The sequence below is a fragment of the Papio anubis genome, chromosome 2 (genome assembly GCF_008728515.1).
Source record: "Papio anubis isolate 15944 chromosome 2, Panubis1.0, whole genome shotgun sequence".
Classification (NCBI taxonomy): domain Eukaryota; kingdom Metazoa; phylum Chordata; class Mammalia; order Primates; family Cercopithecidae; genus Papio; species Papio anubis.
In genome coordinates, this window is record NC_044977.1 from 7,393,013 (window position 1) to 7,409,090 (window position 16,078).

Below are 16,078 nucleotides of genomic sequence, written 5' to 3' on the forward strand. Positions count from 1 at the left end.
CTATGAAAAAAGCTGTTGTTGTTAGTGAAATACACAGAACAACCCTGACAGTGATTGAAAAAATCAATTTCATCAGAACTATGAAAACATAAACAGAACTACAGAAAACATAAAATTGTTCTGAAGAAAAAGTGTTATTGATTTTTTTTATCATGACACAAGCAAAATGTACCATTCTATATACCTTTTGCCATCTCATTCATTTTTATTCACTTTTTCTCACCGAGGAAAAACAACACTTTTCAATCTATATTTATTTTATTGATCTATTTTATTTTAAAAAAGATTGGATAATATATATTGTGTTGAGTTTTATACTATGTTTAGTACGGATGATGTTACATCCCTTGATGTTTTAGGTTATTTTTAGGCTAAATATAAATTGTTAATAAATCAAAGAGATTTAACAATTTATGAAGCCCCTCAATAAAATTTAAAAATATAAGTGAAAAGACAAACACATTGTCTGAAATTTAGTCCACTGCTATCAATTAACTTATTAGCATTATCTTATAATATTAAGTTAATACACACAATTATTTCATACAATTGAATTCTAACTGTATTAATAAAAAGAGTCACATGCATAAATAAAGAAATATTCCACTGTTCTGACAAGTTACATTTAAACTACTGGCAAAGTAAGACTTTTAAAATACCCTGATATAACTGTCATTCAATATAGAGGTCCATGAGATTTTTTTTTTTAATCCACAAGTAACAGTAAGAATCAATGATGTAAATATTTTGTGCGGCTAATAACAAAGTTTGCTTTTTCGCTACTAAATTCAGAGGACACTAAAGAGCAAATTCATTTAAAAATGTGTACTGTATGCCTAAAATAAAATAGCTCTGCAAAAGACACTGGAAAGTTGGGGAAAAGCAGAAAATATTCAATTAACCAGTACTTTCAGAGCTTACATCCCCTTGAAAAAACAACAAAGAATATTTTACTGGAGGACGTAACTTATCATCTCAACTACTGAATTTGTAGGTTTTCAATATAATCAATTTTATTTCAGATAAAATACAAATAAAATTTAAAGTATAAGTGTAAAAGACAAAATTTTAATTGTCAAATATATTGTCTTAAATCCTAATTTATTGACAAACATTTAAAGTGACATGTACAGCATCTTTGAAAAAATATAGCAGAATTTGGAATCAGTACTCTAAGGAGTCAATGACTAAATGTTGGTTTCTTGAGAGCACAATAATTTAATAATAAGACAATATTACAAAAAATGCTGGACATTTTTTGACCAAATTGTAGATTTGGATATCAAGATCTTATATTGAAATAAGAACTATTTTAAAAAGAAATCACTGAACAAAGGTATACACCTGTATATTGATATAAGTTTTTCCTAAACCTTTCTAAAGGAACTTTCTGGAAAGCACCAGAAGTAAAATAGCTAAGAGGAAAGAGAATAAATGAAGAATCAATACATGGAGAACTAACTGGGGAGAACTTTTGACATATCTATGAATTTTTGGCTTGTATTACAGAGGCGTTTTTAAGATTTAAATTATAACTTAACACTTCTGTTTCTAATTCCATATGTACATTTAATTTTGCAATCATTCATTAACATGTGATTTATGTTATATGAAATGCTTTAAATCAGGAAAAAAACACTATGAGAGAAGATTTTTGTATCTCCCATACAAAAAAAAAAACCCCACAAAGATTTAGTATTTTCATCAAACTATGAGGAGAAAATGTTTTGAATTATATTAGAATATCTATTGCTAAATTATTTGATGGATTTGGAGGTATAATTTGTTCATTATATTGCAGATACCTTGTTTGATAGGGGTTTATTTCACATCCTGAGTTCTAGATAGTAACCATCATAATGTAATAAACATGGCCTGTCTGTATATGTATATAAGTATTATTGAATTTCTTTTATCAGCATTTTGTAATTCTTATCATTAATCTCCTTTACATGTTTTGTTAGACATGTACCTAAATATACCATTCTGTTGGGAGTAATGGCAATTGTCATATTTTGGTACTAGCTTCTAGTTGCTTGTAAGTATGTGAAGATGCAAATAATTTTTCTGCGCAACCTTACTGAAATAATTACTACTTCCAGTAGTTTTTTCATATATGGCATGGGAATTTCTATATGTGTAATTATGCCATCTGCAGAGATGGTTCTATTTATTTGTTTTCAATTTGTATACATACTTTTCTTGCTTTATTGAAATGGCTAGACTCTATATTACATACTACGTTGACTGTGAATGATGAAAGCAGATGTCCTTTTCCTGTTTTTGATTTTAGAGAAAACCATTTATTTTTTACTACTAAGTATGGTAATATTGCAGGTTTTTCTGAAAATGTTTTTCATGAAGTTAAGGAAGTTTAGTGTACTGAGACTTCCCAGCATGTTGAATTTTGCCAAATGCTTATTTTTGTGCCAATTGGTAAGATTATATGATTTTTCTTCTTTCATCTATTTCTATAGTGAATTATGTTGACTGACTAAAAAAAAAAAAATACTGATCCAGCCGTGCATATCAAGAATACGTCTCACTTAGTTATGGTGTATTATTTGTATTTATGCTTTGTTGAATTCAATTTTGAAGTTTTTCAGTAATTTCATGAGAGATAGTAGTCCGTGGTTTTCCTTTGTTTTTGTTTTGCTCTGTTTCGTTTGTTTTGTTGTTGTTGGTACTCTGGTTTTATAAGGGCAGAAGAGTAATAATGGCCTCAAAAATTAGTTGAGAAGTGTTTCCTCCTACTCTTTTACCTAGGAAAAAATTATTAAATTGCTGTTAAATTTTCTTTGAACGTTTGGTAAAATTATCCTGTGAAACCATTTTTATCCATAAGTAACGGCAAGAATCAATGATGTAAAACATTTTGTGTGGCTAACAACAAAATTTTATTTTTCACTACTACATTCAGAGAGACGCTTAATAGCAAATTCATTTAAAACTTGTACTGTATGCCTACCATACAACTCCATAAAAGACACAAGTAAGTTGGGAAAAAGCAGAAAATATTCAATTAACTTTCAGAGCTTGAATCTCAGTGAGAAAACAAAAAAGAATATTTTACTAGAGAATATTACTTATCATCTCAACTACTAAATTTGCAAGACGTTTCTTTTTGGGGGGAAATTTAAAGTTATGATTTCAGTGTCTTTGATGGAGGAGAATTTAAGTTGTGTATTTCATTTTTCCAGGGTTGTGGTAGTTTGTGGGTTTTGAGAAATTGGTGTATATCTTCTAAGTTGACAAATTTAGGAGGATAAAATGTTTCATATCATTTCCTTATATGTGTTTTACTTTTTTTATTTTTTTCTTTTGAGAGAGGGGTCTCACTCTGTCACACATCCTGGAGTGCAGTGATGGATTCATAGTTCATGGAAGCCTTGAACTCCTAGACTCAAGCAATCCTCCCACCTTAGCCTTCCTAGTAGCTGAGACTGCATGTATGTACAACCATGCACAACTAATTTAAAAAAAAAAAAAAAAGTAGAAATGGGCCGGGCGCGGTGGTTCACGCTTGTAATCCCAGCACTTTGGGAGGCCGAGGCGGGCGGGTCACAAGATCAGGAAATCAAGACCATCCTGGCTAACACGGTGAAACCCCGTCTCTACCAAAATATACCAAAAAAAAAAAATTTAGCCGGGCGCGGTGACGTGCGCCTGTGGTCCCATCCACTCTCCGGAGGCTGAGGCAGGAGAAAGGCGAGAACCCGAGAGGCGGAGCTTGCAGTGAGCCGAGATCGCGCCACTGCACTCCAGCCTGGGAGACAAAACAAAACAACGCAAATGTTGAAATGCAAGTCTCACTGTGTTGCCCAGACTGGTGCTGAACTGCTGGACTCCTGCCTTGGTGTCCCAAAATGCTGAAATTACAGGCATGAGCCATCATGCCAGGCCTTACTTACATCGTGTTAATAACCACAGAATCTGTTTTAATATTCTCCTGATATTCGTGATTTTGTCTTCTCTCCTTTCATCTGTGTCAATCTCACTAGTTTATCAATTATAATATTTTTAAAAGCCAGCTTTACATTTCATTAATGTTGCATCATTTTTCTCTCAATTTTATTTATTTATGTTCTTAACTTTCTTTCTGATTGCTTTAGATCTGTTTTGCTCTTGAATTTTTTAGGTTCGTGGCAGGTGAACTTAGATTATTGATTCGAGACATATTATTGATTTGAGGTATATCCTCTTTTCTAATGTACGCATTTAACGCTCCCAGTTTTCCTCTTGACACTGCTTTCTCATCATCCCACAAATTTTGCTATGTGTTTCTTAAATTTTTATTCAGTTTTCTGTATTTTAAATTTTCTTAGGAATTCATTTTGGCTCATGGATTGTTTATGAATATAGTTGTATTAGTTTGTGTTCACGCTGCTGACAAAGACATACCCGAAAATAGAAACAAAAAAAAGGTTCATTGGACTTACAGTTCCACAAGGCTGGGGAGGCCTCACAATCATGGCGGGAGGTGAAGGCTCTTCTTACATGGCAGTGTCATGAGAAAATGAGGGAGAAGCAAAAGTGGAAACCCCTTATAAACCCATAAGATCTCGTGAGACTTATTCACCATTACTACGAGAATAGCACAGGAAAGACCAGCCCCTATATTTCAATTACCTCACCCTGGGTCCTTCTCACAACACGTGGGAATTCTGGGAGACACAAGTCAAGTTGAGATTTCAGTGAGGACACAGCCAAATCATATCAATATTTAACTCACATTTTGAGTATTTATCTGTTGCGTTTATGTATTATTAATATCTAGTTTCACTGTGTTACTGTTAGCATATTCTATATGATTTTAATTTTTTAAGTATATTAAAATTTGTTTTATGACTCAGGATTTGGTCTGTTTTCCACAATATTCCATGGACACTTGAAGAGAATGTGTTTTCTATTTAAGGATAAAGTGTTGTATAATGTCAGTTAGCTCCTATTGTCTGGAAATATTCACTTCTATATCCTTATTGACTTTCTCTCTAATACTGCTTCCCGTTGTTTAGAGTGGGCTGTTGAAGTCCTCAACAATGAATGTGCTATTATCTTATATTAAGTATATCAGTTTTTGTTTCATGTATATTGAAGTTCTGTTCTTTGATGCATACATATTGAGTATTGCTACATATTCTGGGTATATTGATCTTTTTATTATTATATAATGTCTTCCCGATCCCTAGTAATTTTTGTACAAAATCTTTTTTTTTTTTTTTTTTGAGACGGAGTCTTGCTCTGTCACCCAGGCTGGAGTGCAGTGGCCGGATCTCAGGTCACTGCAAGCTCCACCTCCCGGGTTTACATGACATTAATATAGCTACTCTTGTTCTTTTTAAATTGCATTTGCATTGCATAACATTTCCATCCTTTGATTTCCAAGGAACATATGTTGCTACGTTTGAAATAAATTTATTGTATACAGAATACAGTTTATTGTGTATATTTTAATCTTTCTTGCCAATTTCTGTCTTGATTGATAGACAAGACATCTTGATTGATAGACAAGACAAAATATGTCCTCTGTATACATTGAGCACCACATCTGATAGTGTTGTAACTTTTGCTTCTACTATAAAATATAACTAAATAATCTCAGGAGGTAAAATACACTACATTCTGTTAACTGTATTTTTAACCATACTATTGATGTACATTCCAATCTGAAGAGCCTGGACTTATTCTGTCATTATTTTCTTTCTGCTGTGAAAACTTCTTTTACTAATTACTCACAGTTTCATCTGCTTGCCAAAAAAAAAAAGTATTTGAGCGGTCTTTTGACTGAGACTAACTCTATTCTGCCTTAGATGTTTGAGGAATAGTTTTGGGTTTAACTGTTTGTGATCAATTGGAATATGCTGGGCCACTTTCTTCTGGTCTCTATGGTTTCACATATAAATCTGCTGTTAGCCTTATTAGTGTTTATCATCAATGCTGCTTATAAACCGTTCTTGGCTGCTTTTAAGAATTTTTTGTTTGTCTTTAGATTTGCAAAGCTTAATTATAAATTCCCTTGATGTGAAATTTTTTGAGTTTATCCTATTTGAGATTTACTCAGCTTCTCAAATCTCTGGGTTTTACTTTTCAGCCATATTTGTGAATTTTTCAAATTGTTTCTTCAGAAAACTCCCCATTTGCATGCACTCTTTCTTCTGTCTTTCTAGATAACCTACAATACAAATGTTATATATTTTGTTATTGCCTCACAGATCCATGAGGATCATTCATTGCTTTTCTATTCCATTTTATCTCTGTTGTTCAAACTGAGTAAATTTTGTTGATTTGTCATCAAGCTCACGCATGGTATCTCCTGTTATCTGTATCTGTTACTGAGTCCATCCAATAAGTTTTTTACTCTTCTCAAGGGCAAAGCAAACAACAACAGTAATACACAGAGTGTCTTTCGCCATTGATCATGAGAGAAATAGCTGAGCAAGTTATTTTCTTGCTTTGAGATATTCTCTCAAAAAAAGCATAATAAGGTTATTTACTTTTATTATTGCTTATTTATGCACTCAATTTCTTTCCCAAATTTGTCTTTTCTTTCTCCATATGTCAGCTACATTATTCTGGACTTCGACTTCTTTGGGTTGGACTTTTTTTTTTTACTCATATTACCTACTCTTAGGAGAGAGCACAAATAGACTTGCCAGGACCTTCATTTTTATCATTTTCTGGAAGAAGGCAAGTTAAAAGAGGAAAGAACAGTGATAATATTTCTACAGTGAGTCAGTGGAGTAGCTATTATGAGTCCTATTTTAAACACATAAAATAAATTTCTGATCAAGCCAATTAATTCTATAAGTATTCTCCAGCAAATTCAGAGGAAGTAAAATTGTCTACTAAGCAGGAATGTCTTCCTCTGCCCAGATATGGAACTATAATCTTTACCTTTACATGACTTTCTGATGAAGTAAAGGATATATTATATGTGTTGGAAAATACCATTATGTGTGATGGCATTATTACCAATACTCAATTCAGAAACCTTTTCCAAAGTGTTCTCACTTTGCAATCACTCATACTCAGATGGCATACACGTATAGATATAAGTACAAGTATACATTAAGCAAGACAGTCAATGTTTTATCACTTCCTTTCCCCATTTAAATTACCAAACGTTTTATTTTATAATTTTTTCTTATGATCCTGACTCAACCGACAACTTTTAAGTTACAAAGGATATCATAAGTTCAAAATATGGTATGCTTTTTACCCAATTTATGTCATTGCCATTATCAAATGCATACTCTGGTTCATTTGGGAAATAAACTGCCAATCAATTCATAATTACAGTAAGTTAATACACTTTTCAAGGTGAATATTCATTTACCACTCATGTCCATTTCAAATCTCAAAGATGCTGATTAATGTTCTTTTGTTGACTCACATTTTTATAGGCCTTTGATCTCAGGAAATGTTATTCAATGCCAACTTTTCCTGTTTGCTTCCTATGCATCTTATCAAACTAATAGGATCAGCTGGCAACAAATTAATATTTTGTCATTTTTGCCAACATTGACTAATCCAAGCATCTCAGTATTGTCTTGTTTCACGTACACATAAGAAAAGGGGATGTCAGTCTTTGATTTCTAGTCTTTCTTAAAGTAAACAATGTCCCTCCATTATGCATTAGTGAGCGACTGCATAGTGCCACAGTAACTTCACCTCAGAATTCCCACTGACATTCCCAAAATTCACTATTCTCAATGGAGTGTTCTTGATTGTCTAATCAATTAGGTATAATTACCCTTTCCCTATTGAAAAGTCATTTGCCAAAACTCATGAGTCTATAAATATTCAATCAAAACCCTTGGAACAAGAACCTAATGATTGTGCTATTAGATATACTGTTTTTAGTTATTCTCATTATGAAGATTTACCCTTGCCTTATTCAACTAGGTTTTTACTATCCATGTGAATACAGGAGTAGAATTCCAAACTGGATTGCCTCCATATGCAGATTTTTTTTTTTTTTTGTAGTAAATGAGGTACCTTCCTGTCCATTTAGCATGAGGAACATTCAGTTCTTCTGAAGTCCTATCATCAGCCCAAATGGTAGATCCATGGAATTGTTTCTGCAAAGCCCATGAACAGACATGCTTCTACATTTGACATATCTGTGTGTGTGTGCGTGTGTGTGTATGTGTGCACACTCTACTGAGGTACACAATCCTTATTGGAACTTCCCTCTGTTCTTACCAGGGTATATAGGTATTTTGAGTTTAAAATTATGTAAATGCTATGTAACGAAAATAACATTCATCATATTGTTCATAGGTGAAATTTCTAAGCAGCAAAGCATTCAAGAGGTGACTTAGGTGCTTTTAAAGGCATTCAGTTTTAAAAGGGAAACAGGGCATAAAAGTGGAAAACTTCTTGCCTGACAACCCAATAGAAAAGAAAATTCCATTGTCTGAGGAGAAATTCAAGCCTGCTGCAGAAATTTGCAAAAGACTGGGATGTTAATCACCCGGACAATGGGGAAAATGTCTCCAGGGCATGTCAGAGACCTTTGCAGCAGCCCCTTCCGTCACATGCCTGGGGGCCTAGGAGAAAAACATGGTTTCCTGGGCCAGGCCCAGGGTCCCCATGCCCTGTGCAGCCTAATAACTTGGTGCCCTGCATCCCAGCTGCTCCAGCTCTAGGTAAAAGGAGACAACATAGAGCTCGAGCTGTGGCTTCAGAGAGTGCAAGCATCAAGCCTTGGCAGCTTCCACATTGTGTTGAGCCTGTAGTTGCACAAAAGTCAAGAACTGAGGTTTGGGAACCTCTGTCTAGATTTCAGAGGATGTATGGAAACACTTGGATGCCCAGGGAGATATTTGCTGGGGGGTGGGGTCCTCATGGAGAACCTCTGCTAGAGCAGTGCAGAAGGGAAATGTGGAGTGGGAGACCCCACACAGAGTCCCTACTGGCACACTGCCTAGTGGAGCTGTGAGAAGAGGGCCGCTGTCCTTCAGACTCCGGCATGTTAGACCCATAAGCAGCTTGCACCATGCCCCTGGAAAAGTCACAGACACTCAATGCCAGCCTGTGAAGGCAACTGAAAAACCAAAAAAAAAATGTACCCTGCAAAGCCACAAGGGTGGAACTGCCCAAGACCAATGGAACCCACCTCTGCATCAGTGTGACCTGGATGTAGGACATGGAGTCAAAGGAGATCATTCTGGAGCTTTAAGATTTGATTGCCCCTCTGGATTTTGCACTTGCATTGGACCTATAGCCCCCTTTGTTTTGGCCAATTTCTCCCATTTGGATTGCCTGTATTTACCCAATGCCTGCAAACCCATTGTATCTAGGAAGTAACTAACTTGCTTTTGATTTTACAGGCGCAAAGGTGGAAGGGACTTGCCTCTTCTCTGATGAGGTTTTCGTGCGTGAACTTTTGAGTTAATGCTGAAATGAGTTGAGACTTTGGAGAACTGTTTGGGAAGGCATGATTGGTTTTGAAATGTAAAGACATGAGATTTGGGAGGGACCAGAGTTGGAATGATATGATTTGACTCTGTGTCCCCACTCAAATCTCTCTTGTAGCTCCTATAATTCCCACGTGTTATGGGAGAGACCTGGTGGGAGATGACTGAGTCATGGGGACGGGGCTTTCCCGTGCTGTTCTTGTGACAGGGAATGGGTCTCACGAGATCCGATGGTTTTAAAAATAGGAGTTTCTCTGTGCAAACTCTCTCTCTTTGCCTGCTGTCATGCATTTAAGATTTGACTTGTTCCTCCTTGCCTTCCACCATGATTGTGAAGCCTCTCCAGCCATATGGAACTGCAAGTCCATTAAACCTCTTTCTTTTGTAAGTAGCCCAGTCTCAGTTCTGTCTTTATCAGCAGCGTGAAAATAGATGAATACATAGAATATATAAAAAACTCATATGAATCGGTTTAAAAAATAAAGACAAAAACTCCAGTATAAAAGTAGGAAATATGCAAATGATTTACAGGACATTCATAGGTTCTTTGTTCACACACACACACACACACACCCCTCTGCCTACAGATTTGGCTACAATTTTTCTTTTTTTTTTTTTTTTGGTTTATTATACTTTAACTTCTGGGATACATGTGCAGAACGTGCAGGTTTGTTACATAGGTATGCACATGCCATGGTTGTTTGTTGCACTCACCAACCTGTCATCTACCTTAGATATTTCTCCTAACTCTATCCATTCCCTAGTCCCCCTCCCCCGCCCCCCGCCAGAGGCCCTGGTGTGTGACGTTCCCCTCTCTGTGTCCATGAATTTTCATTGTTCAACTCCCACTATGAGTGAGAACAAGCGGTGTTTGGTTTTCTGTTCCTGGGTTACTTTGTTGAGAATGATGGTTTACAGCTTCATCCATGTCCCTGGAAAGGACATGAGCTCATCCTTTGTTACGACTGCATATTATTCTGTGGTATATATGTGCCACATTTTCTTTATCTAGTCTCTCATTGATGGACATTTGGGTTGGTTCCAAGTCTTTCCTATTGTGAACAGTGATGTAATAAACATAAGTGTGTGTGTGTCTCTATAGTAGAATGATTTATAATCTTTTGGTTATATACCCAGTAATGAGATTACTGGGTCAAATGGTACTTCTGGTTCTAAATCCTTGAGGAATCACCACACTGTCTTCCACAATGGTTGAACTAATTTACACTCCCATCAACAGTGTAAAAGCATTCCTATTTCTCCACATTCTCTCCAGCATCTGTTCTTTCCTGCCTTTTTAATAATTGTCATTCTAATTGGCATGAGATAGCATCTCATTTTGGTTTTGATGTGCATTTCTCTAATGACCAGTGGTGATGAGCTTTTTTCATGTTTGTTGGCCACATAAATGTCTTCTTTTGAAAACTATCCTTTGCCCACTTTTGGATGGTTTTGTTTGTTTTTTTTTTCTTATAAATTTGTTTAAGTTCATTGTAGGTTCTTGATATTAGCCCTTTGTCAGATACATAGATTGCAAAAATTTTCTCCCATTCTGTAAGTTGCCTGTTCACTCTGCTGATAGTTTCTTTTGCTTTGCAGATGCTCTTTAGTTTAATTAAATCCTGTTTGTCAATTTGGGCTTTTGTTGCCATTGCTTTTGGTGTTTTGAGTCATGAAGTCTTTGCCCATGCCTATGTCCTGAATGGTATTGCCTAGATTTTTTTCTAGAGTTTCTATGGTTTTAGGCCTTATGTTTAAGTCCTTAATCCATCTTGAGTTAATTTCTGTATAAGGTGTAAGGATGTGGTTTTCTGCATATGGCTAGCCAGTTTTCCCAACATCGTTTATTAAATAGGGAACCCTTTCCCAATGGCCTTTTTTTTTTTTTTTTTTGGCAGGTTTGTCAAAGATTAGATGATTGTAGATGTGTAGCATTATTTCTGAGGCCTCTGTTCTGTTCCATTAGTCTATATATCTATTTTGGTACAAGTACCACACTCTTTTGGTTACTGTAGCCTTGTAGCATAGTTTGAAGTCAGGTAACATAATGCCTTCAGACTTGTTCTTTTTGCTTAGGATTGTCTTGGCTATATGGGCTCTGTTTTGGTTCCATATGAAATTTAAAGTACATTTTTTAAAATGTTTTAAAAAAAGAAAATAAAGAATTTCTTTTATTTTTCTTTCTTTCTTTTTCTTTTTTTTTTTTTTTTTGTTTGAGACAGGGTCTCACTTTGTTGCTTAGGCTGGAGTACAGTTGTTCAATCACAGCTCACAGTGGCTTCAACTTCTTAGGCTCAAGCAATCCTCCCACCTCAGCCTCCAGAGTAGCTGGGACTACAGTTGTGCACCACCATGCCCAGATTATTTTATTGACTTATTTTATTTTCTATAGAAATGTGATATCACTATGTTATCCAGGCTGATCTCTAACTCCTAGACTCAAGCAATCCTCTTGCCTTGACCTCTCAAATGCTGGGATTTACAGGTGTGAGCCACTGCACCTGACCCATGACATTAAAAAAAAAAAATTAAGTAGTTTTTTTTGGTTCAAACTCTTTAAAAGATTATTATTTAAAATAAGCTCTTACTAGTTTAACAACTTTTGGAATGTAATTTTCTGTCAAGATCCTTTATCCAACATCTGAAACATTTTTCATATTCTTATTTAAAAAGTTGCATAGTCTAGGAAAAAAGTTTTTACATAATATTGTGAAAGTTTAGAAGTTAAAATCCCATAATATACCTGTACTTTCAGGATATTTACATCTTATACAGTGTCAAATGGATCATGGCAGTCTTAGTCCTTAATTATTCTTATCATTCAAAAATATTGTCATTAAAGAAAATATTTCAATAAATTAATTAATCAGGTCATATAACAATATTAACCCTAAAAATCATCACTGACATTTCACTTGCATGAAACTTACCGTAAGCCAGGGCTTTCAGCTGACTTGGTAATACTCTTCATGTTTAGTTTATATTACATGGTTTATTTATTACAAATGGCATTTTATTGCATTCTGTGGGGACAAAATGTTTAGAAGATTTACAGGTTTTGCTCAGGTATCCTTGTTCAAATCTTCCTGTGAGTAATTTATTACCTGCACATGCCATTGTTCTAATTACCAAGAGTTAAGTGTTCTTCCTGGAGAATGTTCTTTTCCACTAAATACAAATTTTAAAACTCTGAATCCTTGCAGATACTTAACGAAAACCTATGGTTTCTGTTTCTATGGAGTGAAAATAACTGTTTTCTTTTTAGAAGTTAAGTCATGTCAAAATTCAGCATATAAAATTTCAGTTACTAACCAGAAGAAAAACGGAAACATGGAAAAAATATATCAGAACCATCAGAGAGCTCTTAGCTGTTTTACAAAGTCAGAGTTGCAGTTGCCTTTTTTCATCCCTTTGCTAGGGTCAAAAATACAAAAACAACAACAACAACAACGAACTATCAACCATTGAATTGTTACTATTTTTCTAATGAATTTGATTATTTAAAAAGTATATTATTACATTATTATTTGGTAAACTAACCCAAACCTAGGAGATGTTGAAAATATAAAAAGCAAATTTCTCATTTTAAAATAAGTATTTTAGGTCGATTTACATAATACTTAAAAAAAATACTAATTCATGAAGTTAAAACCTGAACCACATGGTTCAAGTGATGTATAAAATTAAAACTGAGAAAGAAGGAAAAGTGACATCATTATCGCAATAAAATGAGTCTCTAAGTGGAAAAAAGAATAGTATAAAATATATATAAATACGTTTTGAAAACTGGCAATCAGGAGGCAGAACAGTCAGAAGTCATCCTACATACACGTTTTTTGTTGTTGTTTTTTGTTTTGGTTTCTAATTTCTTAGACAAGTATTTGAAACAAATTTTAAAAAACAAACAAAAAAATTTAAAAAAAGTTAAAAACAGGATTCACATTCTCTACTTTGCCACAGTCTTCACCACAGCTTGCTAAGGAAAGAATGTCACAATTTACTTACCTGTGGTTCTCAAACTTGAACATGCATTAGCAGCACCTGAAATACTTGTTAGAACACAAATTACTGGGTCCCACACCTTGATTAACTTGCAAATAAGTAGATGGACATGCACATGGATGAAGGCAGCCTTCAGGGTGGGCAGTCAGATGGTTGCTGTTCTACAATGTTCTCAGGTACTACTAATGCTGCTCATCTAGAGACTGAACACCTTACCTGCTTCTGAAGGTGTTTGAATTGCAATTCCCTCTAAAGTAAATCAGCACACTCAGTAGCAGGAAGTGACAATGGACTAATATACGCCAGAAGAAAGGACCAAATGACATAATTTAACATTAATTAAATTATGTATGTAATTTCATATAAATTTATATGTCATAAATTTTATATGTTCATATAAATTTTTTATATTTTACATATATTTTATATATTTATATATAAATTTATATAAATTATTACATGCAATTAACATATATAATGTATATAAATATTTATATATTTATATATTTTATTTAGACATAAAATTTATATATAAATATTTATATACATTTATATATGTTAATTACATGTAATATAATTATATATTAGTGTTTATATAGAGTATATACATTGCATATATTAAGAATAATTCAACATAATTTAATGACAAACATTATTTAAGACTTTTTAAATTCACTATTTTTTTGTAATAATCTTTCTGTTCATCTTTTTACAAGCCTTTTATTGTTCATTTAAACACAGACTAGAATTTAAAGCTTAAATATAGATCCAAATACAGCTTAAAGATCTAAATGTGCACGTACACACACAAACACCACATTTTCAGAACAAAATAAAGGATGTCATCTAAGACCAAGATAAAAATGAAATAATCAATTTTTGTCAGACAGTCATGAAGGGAAGAGACTGTTTTAAACTTACCATTTTTTTATAAGCAGTCTGACTGATTGATTAGCTGATTATACTTTTGAAACACTGCATATCTGAAAGATACCTATTTTCGACTTACACAGTCATTTAGAATACTATTTTGACAGTGCATTAATACAAAGCATTATTAGAAATTGTTCAATGTTTCTTAGAGTTCCAGGTTGCTAAATATCTGGTTCTTATGACATTAACACATTTTTAATGAGTAATATTTGAGATATTGGGGCAGCTCAACAATACGAACTGCTGTACGTTTTTCTGACAGACTCTATGCAATTAAGCATTTTGTACTAATTTTTAAATCATTTATCAATTTATCGTTTGAATTTTTCTACGCAATTTGTTGATTATAGCATTCAGAAAAAAATCAATTTTGAGGAAATCTAGGTTGAAAATCAAGTGTTCAGCCTATGGAATAGATGTGTCTAGGTATGTTTGGAGTTGATTTTTAAAAAAATTAAGTACATTTAACTCTTAAAGAGTTTATTTGCGCTTTCAGCAATTCATAAGTCAGGGAAGCAAAGGATTAAAAGGAGCTAGCACTCTGCTGGAAGAAACAGAAGGAGAAACTTTTACAAAGCATTTGCAGAATCAAGACAAAGAAAACGATTTTGATGAGCGTGGAAAGTCCTTAGAGGTTTGTTGGTGGTTTCCAATCGGTGCAGTTTCTAGTTTCAATTTACTGTTTACATTAAGCTTTGGTTTGCTCATGTCATAATTTAAAGTGCCAGAGCCACTCTAGTCTAAGAGCTGGTCAATTCAATTTTTTTTTTTTTTAACAACCCTGCCTTCCCTCCTTTTGGTCAGCTTCTCATTTATGAAACACTGACCAATAACTTGACCATAAGCATTACTCTGTGCCATAATTATGGCTGAGTTGTCTTTATTTTAGTGTGGAACTCAGAAGTAATGATGTCATGCCCGTTGAAGAAAGATTTCTTTAGTTGTTCATCAATTTCTTTTTCTTTTCCTTTTTTTTTTTTTTTTTCTGGAGACAAAGTCTCACTCTGTTGCTCAGGCTGGAATGCAGTGGCACAGTCTTGGCTCACTGCAATGTCCACCTCCCAGGCTCAAGCGATTCTTGTGTCTCCGCCCCCCAAGTAGCTGGGATTGCAGGCATGTGCCACCATGTACCCCCCCCCCCCTTTTTTTTTTTTTTTTTTCTTTTAATATAGAGGAGATTTGTCCGTGTTTGCCAGGCTGGTCTCAAACTACTGCCCTCAAGTGATCCACTTGCCTTGCCCCCCCGCCCCACCCCCACCAAGGTGCTGGGATTTACAGGCATGAGCCACTGCATCACTCTAATTACAGTGAGACAGTCTGGCATATCCTTGATGGCTGTGAACACACAGTTAAGACCTTTAAGAGAATATAGCACATCAAGGAGATTATAATGATGACTCTCTAGAAGATAATACCAAGAGACTGGAATATGATAGGTAGCCAAGGTCCTCATGAACCAAGGCAACTAATATTTCTATGGAAACAAAAGGAAAAGAAAGGCCAATGACTAGAATAAATGATAAATTCAGTCTATCACTCCAGAGAGAAGTTAATCATGAAGATTTCTAGGTTTGAGTTCAAAGCATATTTTCCTGGTTCACAGTTTGAAAGTCTGTGGTTATGGCATTGGGCATTTTTGTGAACTCCCTGTGGTTCACGTATCAGGCGTGAGGGTTGTCCTCTGAAGTTGTATCAAGTTGTCTATCTCCAGGTTATAGGGT